This window comes from Tupaia chinensis, unplaced genomic scaffold (genome assembly GCF_000334495.1).
Source record: "Tupaia chinensis unplaced genomic scaffold, TupChi_1.0 Scaffold138115_2, whole genome shotgun sequence".
Classification (NCBI taxonomy): Eukaryota; Metazoa; Chordata; class Mammalia; order Scandentia; family Tupaiidae; genus Tupaia; species Tupaia belangeri.
The window spans coordinates 652834-665678 of record NW_006198015.1 but is presented as its reverse complement, the minus strand read 5'-3'; the positions used below and the strand labels follow the sequence as shown (position 1 = coordinate 665678).

Below are 12845 nucleotides of genomic sequence, written 5' to 3'. Positions count from 1 at the left end.
CCCTATAGTGTAAACCTCTCCAAAAAAAAAAAGAAAAAAAGAAAAAAACCTTGAAAATACACAAACATGGAAACTAAACAACCTACTCCTGAATGACTTCACAACCAGTGAAGGAATTAAGATTGAAATTGAAAGATTCATTGAAACCAATGATAATGAGCACACAAGTTCCCATAACCTGTGAGACACAGCAAAAGCAGTCTTAAGAGGGAGTTCATAGCAATCAGTACACATAAGAAAAAGGTGGAAAGGGGGCAAATAGACAGCCTAACAACACACCTGAGGAAACTGGAAAAACAACAACAAAATGTCAAGAGGAAAGAAATAATAAAGATATGAGCAGAAATAAACAAAATAGAGAATAAATGAACCATGCAGAAAATAAACCAAAACTGGTTTTTTGAAAAGATAAACAAAATTGCCATACTGTTAGACTAATTAAGAAGAAAGGAACCAGATAAATCATATTCATGATGAAAGAGGCACTATTACAACAAATGTAACAGAAATACAAAAGGTAATTAGAGAATACCATGAGCGACTATACGCCAACAAACAAGAAAACATGGATGAGATGTGTCCCAGCCCGCGGGACAATCGAACAGGCTACCTGAGTGAGAGAGCAGAGGTCTGGAACCAGCGCAGCATCACAGCATGGGAGTGACACAGTGTCACAGCTCTGAATGGTATACAGTCCCTCCTTTATTGAGGACCAGAGAACATCCTTATATACACAGCAGGGTGGTAATTGGTTGCCCAATATGTAAATGGAGGATATATTTTGGACCAGTAATAGATTGTTTTGTCAGTGGGCGTTAACCAGGGGGTGGAGCTTAGAGGCGGATTGCTGTCATGGACCTGATTGAGAAGCTGCTTGCGGATGTTAGCTAGGTTGGGGAGCCTAGGGATGGATTGTTTACTCTCGGAACAGGGAAGTCCAGAGGTCACTGTGTGAAAGTCATTTCAGCCATTTTGGTGCATGTGGCTCTCCACAGAGATGGACAAATTTCTGGACATGTATAATTTACCAAGACTGAATCAGGATAACATAGAAAGCCTGAAAAGACCCATACAAAGCAATTAGACTGAATCAACAATAAATAATCTCCCAACAAAGAAAAGCCCAGGACCCAACAGCTTCACATCTGAATTCTACAAAACTTTTAAAGAGCTAACCCTCATTCTACTCAAACTATTTCTAAAGATACAAAAGGAAGGAATACTCCCAAATTCATTTTATGAAGCCTCCTTACCCCCATCCCCAAAACAGACAAGGACATAACAAAAAAGGCAAACTACAAACCATTATCTCTGATGAATATAAATGCAAAACTTCTCAACAAGGTACTAGCAAATCATATCCAGAAGCACATTTTAAAAGATTATACACCATGATCAGGTAGGCTTTATTCCAGAGATACAAGAGTGGTTCAACATAAGAAAAACCATAAATGTAATACACCGTGTTAACAGAAAGAAAGATAAAAACCATATGATCTTATCAATCAATGCAGAAAAAGTATTTGGTAAAATACACATCCCTTCATGATTAAGACTTTCAGCAAAATTGGCATAGAAGGGACATTTCTCAGCATAATCAAAAAACTATCTATGACAAACCTATAGCTAACATTATACAGAATGGAGAAAAGTTGAAAGTTTTTCCACTAAAAACTGGAATAAGATGAAGCTGCCTACTTCCTCCACTCCTCTTTAATATAGTACTGGAAGTCCTTGACAATGCAATCAAACAAGAGAATAAAAAATAATAGGTACCCACACAGGGAAAGAAGAAGTGAAATTATCTCTATTTTCAGATGACATGATTACGTACACAGAAAATCTAAAATAATCTGGGAAAACAACCTCCTGGAAGTAATAAGTGAATACAGTAAAGTGGCAGGACACAAAATCAACATACAAAAATCTATAGCATTTCTATACACCAACAGTGAACAGAAGTGGTAGAATTGAAGAAAGGATTCCCATTTACAATAACCACAAAAAGTGTATGGTATATAGGAATAAACCTAACCAAAGAAGTCTAAGACCTCTACAAGGAAAACTTTGAAAAAACAAAAAAAGAAAATGAAAATGACACCAAAAAGTGGAAAGAGAGCCAATGTTCTTGGATTAGAAGAATTTATATAGAGCTCAGCAGGTGGCATGATGATTAAAGGACTGGATACTTTCACATGGCCAACCATGGTTTGAGTCCCAGACCTAGTAGTTTGCTTTCTCGCTCTCCCTCTCTCTCTGTGTGTGTGTGTGTGTGTGTGTGTGTGTGTGTGTGTGTTCAAATTAAAATAAATGAAAGAATAAATAAAATTAAATAAATTCTTTTTTAAAAAGAATTAATATAATCATAATGTCAATTCTACCCAAATTAATCTACATGTTTAATGCAACCCTAGTCAAATTGCCAGGGGCACTCTTCACAGATTTAGAGAAAACAATCACAGAATTTGTCTGGAATCATAGAAGGCCACATATTGCCAAAGCAATACTGTGCAAAAAGAGTGAAGTAGAAGGCATCTTACCCCTGATCCCATAATATATTACAAAGCTGTGATAATCAAAACAGCATGGTATTGGAACAAAAACATGCATGTAGACCAATGGAACTGAATAGAGACCCTAGAAATAAAACCTAAGACATTTAGCTAAATGATTTTTCACAAAGAGCACCAGATAATCCAGTGATGAAAAGAAAATATCTTCAAATAAGTGCTGTTGAAAAAACTGGGTATCCACCTGCAGAAAGATTAAACTGGACTCCTATCTCTCGCCATTAGCAAAAATCAACTCCAAATAGATCAAAGACTTAAACCTAGAACTTCAAACAATTAACCTACTGGTGGAAAACAACAAGGAAACTCTTGGAGACATTGGAGAAGGCAAAAACTTAAATAAGATCCCCAAAACACAGGCAATAATCCCTAAAATAGACAACTGGGACTACATCGGGTTAAAAAAAACCTTCTGCACAGCAAAATTAACAATAATTAGAGTGAGGGACCAGCAGTTGTCGTAATGGCTATGTCGCTGGAATCCCATGTAGTCGACCGTGGTTCGAGTCCCGGACCCAGTGGCTTAAACTTACACCAGGCACATGTGCATGTGTGATGTGTGCCCAAGATCCCGAGAGGAGAATAGAGGAGAAGGGATTGTGGTCATCCTCCCTGGGGGTGATTTCTCGCTTTCTATTTCTCTTGTGGGGATACATTTACCCTAATGCAAAAACATCTACCAAAAAAAAAAAAAAAAAAAAAATCTCCAAAGAAAAAATAATTAGAGTGAATCGACAACACTTGGAATGGGAGAATATATTTGCAAATTATGTCTCACATAAGGGTCTAATAACCAGAATATACAAAGAACTCAAGCAACTCATGGGGGGGGGCGGGCAGAGGAGGAGAGTCAATACAATTAAAAGAAGGGCAAATGAGCTAAACTGACAACTCTCTAAGGGAGATATGGAAAAAGCCAAAAGGCATATGAAAAAATGTTCAACATTCCTTATGATAAAGGAGATGCAAATCAAAACCACAATGAGATGCCACCTAATCCCAGTCAGAATGGCCAGGATTAAAAAAATAATAATAATAATTAATACTGGTGAGGCTGTGGAGAAAGGGAACTCTCCTACATTGGTGGTGGGAATGTAAATTAGTACAGCCACTATAGAGAACAATATGGAGGTTCCTAAAAGACCTACAAATATAATTACCAAATGATCCAGCAATTCTTCTCCTGGGTATCTACCCAAAGAATAGGAATGCACTCAGTCCAAAAAACACTTGTATGTCTATGGTTGTTTTGTTTTGCTTTTGGTTTTTTAAGAATTATTTTAATTAATTAATTTATTTTAATTTGGTCATATAGGGACAGAGCGAGAGAGAAGGGGAGAGAGAGGGAAAGTGAGAAAGCAAACCACCAGGTACTGGGACTCAAACCACGGTCAGCCATGTGGGAGTCCAGCGCCCTTAACCACCACGCCACCTGCCAGACCCATTACACATCTATATTTATTGCAGCATTATTCACAATTTCTAAGACATTTGGAACTAACCCAAATGTCCACAAGCAGACAAAAGGATTGAAAAAGCGTGGCACATATAAACTAAGAAATACTCAGCTTAGTTTTAAAAAAATGAGACCCTAGCATTTGATAGAAAGTGAATAAATACGGGAGATAAAATGCTAAGTTGAGCAAACCAGACTATGAAAGAGAGCCATTGTATGACCCCACATAATATATATCGAATGTCTATGCTCTATGGCAGAAACTGAAATATTGGACGGTATTCAGGCATGGAGAGCAACTGTGGACACCAGGGACAGTGTGGGAGGAGGGTGGGAAACAGCGGATGATGAGGGTGAGGGAATCAAGAGAAAAGTAGGAAGTAAAACGTTTAACACAAAATGGAAAATTGTCTATTGAAGATAATATGTATGATAATATCCTGGATTGAGCCAATATACCGTGTACTCATGCTGGGAAAATTCATTTTGTATGCTGTGATGATATACAATAAATGAATGGAAAATAAATACATTTTTAAAACAATTTTAAAGCATCTCATTTAAATCATTTAAAAATGAAAACCAAAATAAGTTTAAAGAAAGCAAAAGAGACTACGCCCACCTTCACATGGATCATGAACTTCAGCTGTGAACTAGTGCTCTCAGAGACTTAAAATGAAGATTTTCTGCTGAGACTTCTTCCTCACTTATTTCTAGTGGGTAGTGTTATCTATCTCTCTTTGTCTCCAGTTCTCTCTGTCTCTCTGTGTCTCCCTGAGTCTTTTAATGTTTTAATTTTTTTTTTAAGGTAAAGTATTCTCTGGGCTTACAAGTCTCTTTATTGTGTTAATAGGTGCCTCTCCCCTTCTATTTAGGAAAGGCACAAACCCAGGCCCACCTCCACATGGATCCTGAACTTCAGCTGTGAACTAGTGCTTTCGCGCGCCACGCGGTTTTCAATTTTCACATTTTAATATTAAAATCTATAGTTTTTAATTATCCTTTTTTTCTTATTATTTTATGTTTTCTTCTTTCCTTTTCTTTAATTCTTTTTTTTTATTTTTACTCATTTGCTTCTCAGCCTCTGCTCACTAAGTGTCTAGACAGGTCCAAGTGAACAGAATCTATACATCTGAATACACTTAGGGTCAGAATATTCCTCTATTCCCACGGATTCTGATGCACAAAGAGTGAGAATGGAACAGAAGAGAGATTGCAGATCATACCTCCTCCTGCACACCTCTAAACATTCAGCCTGAACCTCAAGAATCAGATGAAACACATCATGCATCTGATTACTAGAAATCACCTCAGGGTCACAAGGAATACGGAAAAACAAGAAAATACCTCTCCTCCAAGGAAAAATAAGTCCTCTTCATCCTCAGACAGTATGATGAAATTCATAGAAATGTCTGATAAAGAATTTAGAATTTTCATGGTGACAAAGCTCAATGAGATCGAAGAGAAGAGAGAAAATGAACTGCCAAAGAGGCAGGGGAAAGAAGCTGATGAGCTTAAGGAGGTGAGGAAATTCTTGCAAGATCCAAAAGAGGAATTACACACTTTAAAGAAGAATCAAATGGACCTGTTAGAAATGAAGACTATAATACAGGAAGTCACTAGATCACACTGAAAATTGAATCTCGGCTGTAGAAGATAGAATTACTGGCCTAGAAAAATCCACCATGAAGACTGAGAAAATTGTCCAAAAACATGAGAATACTATACAAGAAATACTAGATACCATCAAACGTCCCAATATTCAGATAATTGGTATCCCAGAAGGGGAAGAGACCCATAAAGGCATTGACAGTCTATTCCATGAAATCCTGGAAGAAAACCTTCCAAACCTAGAGAAGCATTCAAAGATCTAGTCCCAAGAAATACAAAGGACCCCAAACAGAATCAACCCAAGATCTTCTCCAAGACACATTGTAGCCAGAATGAGCAAAACCACAGACAAAGACAAGATACTAAAATTGGCAAGAGATAAATGGCAAGTTACCTACAAAGGATATCCCATCCGGTTGACAGTGGATCTCTCATCGAAAATGAGAGATGCGAGTGAGGAAAGAATGGCACATAGCCATTACGCTAACTGCTGGTCTCTATATCCCAGAATTTAATTGGGAAAATTAAATCACAACAAAAGATAAAGCACATGAGACTGAACTGGTGAAATAGAATGTTAAGAGTTTTGACTAAAACATTGATTTTTTTCTAGGCTTTGTTTTCCGATTTTAAGGATTTTGTCTTGTCTTCAGGTGCCAATAGGTTCATGTACCTACTATTTGAACAGAATCTCCACCTGTTTCCTGGCTTTAAGTTTTAAGCATATTTCCTTAGCATTTGTTTGATTTATTAAAGTTAAATCTGTTTTCCTTGAAATTGAAAAATATAGGAAAAAAATACATAATTAATGACCATAGTAAACTATATAGGATCGACTAGGTGCTACCTTATAGTATATTCATTCTACTCAGAGATTTATGCCTTAAGTCAGACATGTATTCATAGATATGTATATATCAGCAGAGCTTGCTATTGAAAGTAGTTAGATTATTTAAGAAATTTTGTGAATCAATAAAATGTTGGGGGAAAAAGGAATGGAAAACAACTGTAGACACCTGAGATAGTGTGGGAGGAGTGTGGGAATGGCAGAGGGTGAGAAATAGAGAGAAAATACATATAGATAGATAGATATATACACGAAACTAGAAATGAAAAATTTTTGACGATAACATGTATGATTAAGCTACTATGCAGCATCTTCTGGATGGGAAATTACATTTTGTATGCTGTAACAATGCTCAGTGAATAAATTTAAATTAATTAATTAAAAAATAAGTAATAAAAAAAAGATTTAAAAAAAGAGTGAGACTAATGGAGAAAAATATATAAAATAAGTTTTAAAAAGGCAAAACCAGAGCTAAGAAATAAACTCAAAAGTTAGTTTTTCTGGGGCCAGCAGGTTGCATGGCGGTTATAGTGCTTGACTCCAACATGGCTGACTGTGGTTCGAGTCCTGGATCTGGAAGCTTGCTTTCTCACTTTCTTTCTCTCTCTCTTTCTTTTTGTCTCTCTTTGGTGAGCACACGTGTCCTATGGCAAATTAAAAATTTAATAATAAATAACATTAAATAAATAATTCTTTTTTAAAAAGTTTAGTTCTTCTGACACCTAGTCACACATATACAAAAATTAACTCAAAAGCAAAGATTTAAATGCATTAGTTAAAAATTGTTGAAGTCTGAATAAAACAAAAATATAAATCTTCATGACCTTGGATTAGACAATGATTTCTTAGATAAGACAGCAAAAGCACAAACAACAAAGAAAAATAAAGTAGGTTGGACGCTATTAAAATTTTAAACTTTTATACTTCAAAGAACACTATTAAAGTGAAAATGCAGGCCCAGTCATGATGGCATGTGCTAAGACTCTGTGCTCTGGCAATCTGGGACTACATGGAAAGCCTGAGTTCAATTCGAACTCCAACTTAAAGACCGGGAACAGAGGCATGAACCAATAATTCCAGTGACTTGGAGAGGCTGAGGCAGGACAATAATAAGCTAAAGGTTGGCCTAGGGAACACAGTGAGACCCTGTCTAAACAAGAGCTGGGCATGAAATGCATGCCTGTAGTCCCAGATGGGAGTCCAGGGCAGGAGGACTATGACAGAATGAGACCCTTTCTTAAAAATAAATAAATAAGGAAGAAAGAATGAATGAGAAAAGATAATCCATAGAAAGGGAGAAAAAGAATTACAAATTAAACATCTGATAAGAGACTTGTATCTAAAATCTATATATAGTCTTACAACTCACAACAACAAAAATTCAAATAACCCAATTTTAAAAATGGACAAAAGATCAAAATAGGTAGTTCTCTAAAGAAATACCAATTGTCAATGAGCATGAGAAAATACACTCAACATCTTTAGCCATGAGGCAAATTCAGATCTGAATAATAATGAGATAATCACTTCGTACTCACTAAGATAACTAAAATGACAAAGATAACAATACAGTTGTTGATAAAGATGGAGACAAATCTGAACTCCCACACACTGGGTGGGAATATAAAATAGTGCATCCACTGTGGAAAACAATCTGGCAGTTTCTCAAAAGGTTAAAGTTACCTATGATCAGCAATTCCATTCCTACATGTATACTCAAGAGAGCCAAAAGCATTTGATCATACAAAAACTTGTACACAAATAGCAGATTTTCTCATAATAGCCAAAAAGTGGAAAGGACCAAATCCTTATCAGCTGATGACTGGATAAATAAAATGCAGTAGAGCCACATAATGGAATGGCACTAAACAATACAAGAAGCCAGGTACTGATAAATACTAATACCTGTGGTCAGTCACAGAGCTCAGTAGTTAAGCTCTGCGCAGAGAGCCAGATCCCTCATGGCTGACTGCAATTCAAATCCCGACCCCAGCAGCTTGAAAGACAAACAAGGTACATGTGCTTGCTTGCCCCATATGCTGACAGGATGGAGAAATGGAGGAGAAATGGGAACCAGCAGGTGGCATGGTGGTTAAGGCACTGGACTCCCACATGGCCAACTATGGTTCAAGTCCCAGACCTGGCAGCTTGCTTTCTCTCTGGCTTTCTCTGGTCAAATTTTTTTTTAAAAAAATGAATAAATTTTTAAAAAATAATAAATGGAGGAAAAATGGATTTCAGTGTGACCACACCCCATTGGTGGGTACTTGTGCTCTCGCTCTCTCTTTCTCTCCCCCCTTCTCTAGCAAGTTCATGAGCCCTCTAGCAATTAAAAAATATATATACATGGATGAATATTGAAAGCATTAAGCGAGGTGAAAAAAGTGAGTCACAAAAGGCCAGATAGTTTATGATTCCATTTATATGAAATGTCCAGAATAGAAAAATCCATAGAGACAGAAAGTAATTTAGTGGTTGCTAAGGGATAAAAGGATTAAGGGGAAATGGAAAATTACTGCTAATGAGTATGATGTTTCTTTTTGTAGTAAGGAAGACGTTCTAAATTAGATTAGGGTGATGATTTCACAATTTTGTGACTATACTAAAAAACTTTCGAATTGAATGTGAATTACATCTCAACAAAGCCGTTACTAAAAATAACAATAATAGGGAGTTTAAAACTGGATAGACTATAGCAATATTATCCAGCTAAATGGAATCACTCTAAATGTTGCGTAAATTGTTTCAAATCATCAAAATGTTATGAAAATTGTGTAACCACTAACACCAGCTTGCAAATAAGCTAGGCAGAGGTTTAATAAAGGAATATAACAAATTGGGGGATTGGTAATGATATACTTTTAACATGATGATGAACTTTTTTTTAATCTTACATTCTCACTTGTACTTGATTCAAACCAAGACCAAAAAAAATTTTTTTTTATCCTCTCATAGCATCTGGTCAATGAGTAAACTCAGATTTGACATGGGTTGGAAATAATCCTCAATAAGAAAGAGAAAATGTGATTGAGATTCCATTCAACAACCAAGTTAAAATTATTGAAGGATAAATACAATGTAGCTTCTTGACCAGTTGAAGGCAACTGGGTGAGCCAATATCACAAATTTGTCAACAAATTATTCTCTTTAGTGAAAAAGTGTTGTTAAAGAGAGGGAAGAAAGAAAAAGAATGGGGGGTGGGTGACAAGAAAATCGTGGGACCCAAAGATAATGACCTACCAGTAAGGTGGGCAATGTGGGGTATCTCCCTCTCTGACCTCCCCTCTGTGCCCCACACCAGCACAGCTCACGTCATTGTTTTCCACTTGCCTTTTTCGGGTATTCACCTACTATTCATAATGTCAATGACTGTTAAAAAAAAAAAAAAAAAAAAACTAAAATACTACTCCCTATAGTATTTGCATGTTCCCAGATACCTTCAAAATACCCTTAAACTAGGACCAGCAGGCAGCATGGTGGTTAAGGTGCTGGAGTCCCACATGGCCAACCACAGTTTGAGTCCTGGACCTATCAGTTTGAAAACTGCACTGGGCACGTGTGCATGTGTGCCCAAAATCCCAAGAGGAGAACGAAGGAGAAGAAATTGCAGCATGGCTATCCCTCTGGGGTGTAATCACCCCACTCGCAGTCTTTCCAGTGAGCACACTGACTCTATAGCAGAAATCTAGCAAAAATCTAGCAAAACAAAACCAAAAAACCTTTAAACCCTAGAGAGCCAAAGGAATGAATTCCCAGTGTGTATTTATGATTACTTGGCTGGCAGATGGGAAGAAGTGTTCCTAAGTCTGTATCTCATGCCTACAGATCTCACTCCGAGGCCCCGTGCCCTCTGCCTTCTCCCTGGGCTGAGCTTAGCAAACTCGCAAATTGTTTGGCCAAGCTAGCTGATGCTCTTCCATGAATGCCACCTGTTCCCTAAGGAGAGGGAGCACATCTCTCATCTCCATCTTTCCTAATGCAGAGCACACAATAGGCCTTAAAAATTGCTGTATGAAGTTGTGTGTTAATTAATGCATGCATGCTTTGGATCATTTAGGGTTCTTTTATGTTTCATGCTCAAGAGGCATCGTATCTGACCCCAGGGAAGTGGAATAGCAAAAGTGCAGAGCTTGGATTCAGGCAGTGCACCACTGGTCACTCCACCTTTTGATGAGATGGAAGATCTGGAGCCCAGCTCTCCTGATGTCCACTGTGAAGCCTTTCCCATGTAACTGTGCTGCTTGCCTGGGTGACAAGGGTCAAATGAAATGTAGGAACAGGACACAATATACTAGGTCAGAGGAACCAGGGTTTGCCCCATGACCCAAGTGCCTATACAAGGAGCCAAAGGGCGCCTGTCTGAACCCTGGCCCCAGTTCCTCTGCTAGGAACAAGTCCCTCCTGAACTTGAGTTTCCCCATCTGTAAGATGTGAAGATACAACCAGAGGACCTCAGACATCTCTGCTCTGTTTTTTCCCAATAAGAGACTAACTAGAAAGGAGCAATTGTAATAAGCGTTGCCACCTCTTTGGTAGCCCCTGTACATGATCCAAAACATTTGGAGTGAGTGGCTTGTGGATAAAATAGTGTTTAGGATGGGAGCCCCCTTAGCAAAGGGAACAGAGAAATGTGTCCCTGGGTGAATACTACCTAACGCCACTAATTTTTGTCTCAGATGTAAAAAGGATAAACGACGAAAATTTTACACTTGGTCATAATGAAGTTTCTGCCTCTGCCTGCCCATCTTTCTATCCCTGGGAGGTGGATGCAGAGAAGTTTATACAAATAATGCTACCAGAGTCTCCAAGGGGAGGCAAACTCGAGATTAATTCTGAGAAGGCACTTTTCTGAATACACATCTTCTATCAAACCTGAGAAGTTTCTGGGAACCAGCAGTTAGTGTAATGGCTATGTCGCTGGATTCCCACGCAGTCGACCGCGGTTCACAAACCCAGACCCAATGGCTTAAAACTCACGCCGGGCGCGTGTGCATGCGTGCCCAAGATCCCGAGAGGATAATGGAGGAGAAGGGATTGCGGCGTGACCATCCCCCCTGGGGGGTGATTTCTCGCTTTCTGTCTCTCTGTCTCTGTCTGTCTGTCTGGTGAGCGCACACACCCTATAGTGAAAATCTCTCCAAAAAAAAAAAAAACCTGAGAAGTTTCTTTGCCCTGTGGTCAAAGAAAAGGAAAAAGGAAAGTTTCCCTGTGTTATTCCTGGAGATATCACAGTCCATTAAAATCAGGGATTCCCTGAGGGTTTCTAGAGGAAATTAGCCACCAGACACCGAGACATTCCACAGCTCCCCTCTTACTACTCCCCAGGATCTCAAGAAACAACTAAGGGTATTCTAAGCACAGAGAACCAAAAATCTCCTGGACAGATGGGACCACCTGAAAAGAAATACTTCAAATTTGACTGACTCCTGTCACCCCCAGACTGCTCATGTGAGAACCCCAACCCCTACAGTTACCAATGAGTAGATCTGGGTCTCCCGGCGCTGTGGCATATGCACTCCCTAGCACCGGGATAGCTGGCTGCTGGCAGACGTCAGTGTTGCCCTGCCCACATGCACCAAGGTACATGCCAGCCATCTGCTAGCCAGCTCAGCACAAGCAGAGACCAAGAGTCCTGCTCCTTGTGCCTGGCTCCTGTATCCAAGAGACGGGGTCGGTGCGCCGGCCACTTTCTCCATCTCCTTTGTGGTGAGAGGCTAACAAAGTGCCACATCCAGAGACGGATCTCAACTATTCTTACCTGGCTCACCTCACATGTGAGTCTACCAACGTAATTCCCAGTCAGTTCTCCAGCATCAAGTCTGTCCAAGCAGGACTTTCGTGATTCTGTTGTCCTCTTCCTACATCTTATCCCATGGGAAACAGTGAAAGGGAGACAACAGGACAATGACAGGTCGGCATCAAGGACAGAGTGCTATGCAGGACTCTACTGAAGCTTGCGGGATGTCGGGTATGAATTCCCAGTGCTGACCTTCATATCCACTGACCTAGGCCCTCACTTCTCTCTGAACTTCAGTCCTCTCATCAGTAAATGCCGTAATAACACAAACCACATCTGTCTGTCATGGGGATGGCATGAGATAATACACGTTAGGTCATTAGGAGTCAGATTATGGGGAACCTCATCATCTAGATCTGCACTGACAATAGTAACTTAATGCAATGTCCTATGTAACTCTAAACTTTTTTTTTTAAGAGAGATTTTTTTTTGCTATAGGGTGTGTGTGCTCACCAGAGACAGAAAGAAACAGAGAGACAGAAAGTGAGAAATCACCCCCCACCCCAGGGGGGACTGCCACACCACAATCCCTTCTCCTCCATTCTCCTCTTGGAATCTTGGACA

General features: G+C 39.0%; 1 pseudogene; it reads right to left on the bottom strand.

Moving 5' to 3' along the window:
- The window catches only part of LOC114010151 (60S ribosomal protein L6-like), a 51134-nt pseudogene that overhangs the window by 24658 nt on the left and 13631 nt on the right, over positions 1–12845 (bottom strand).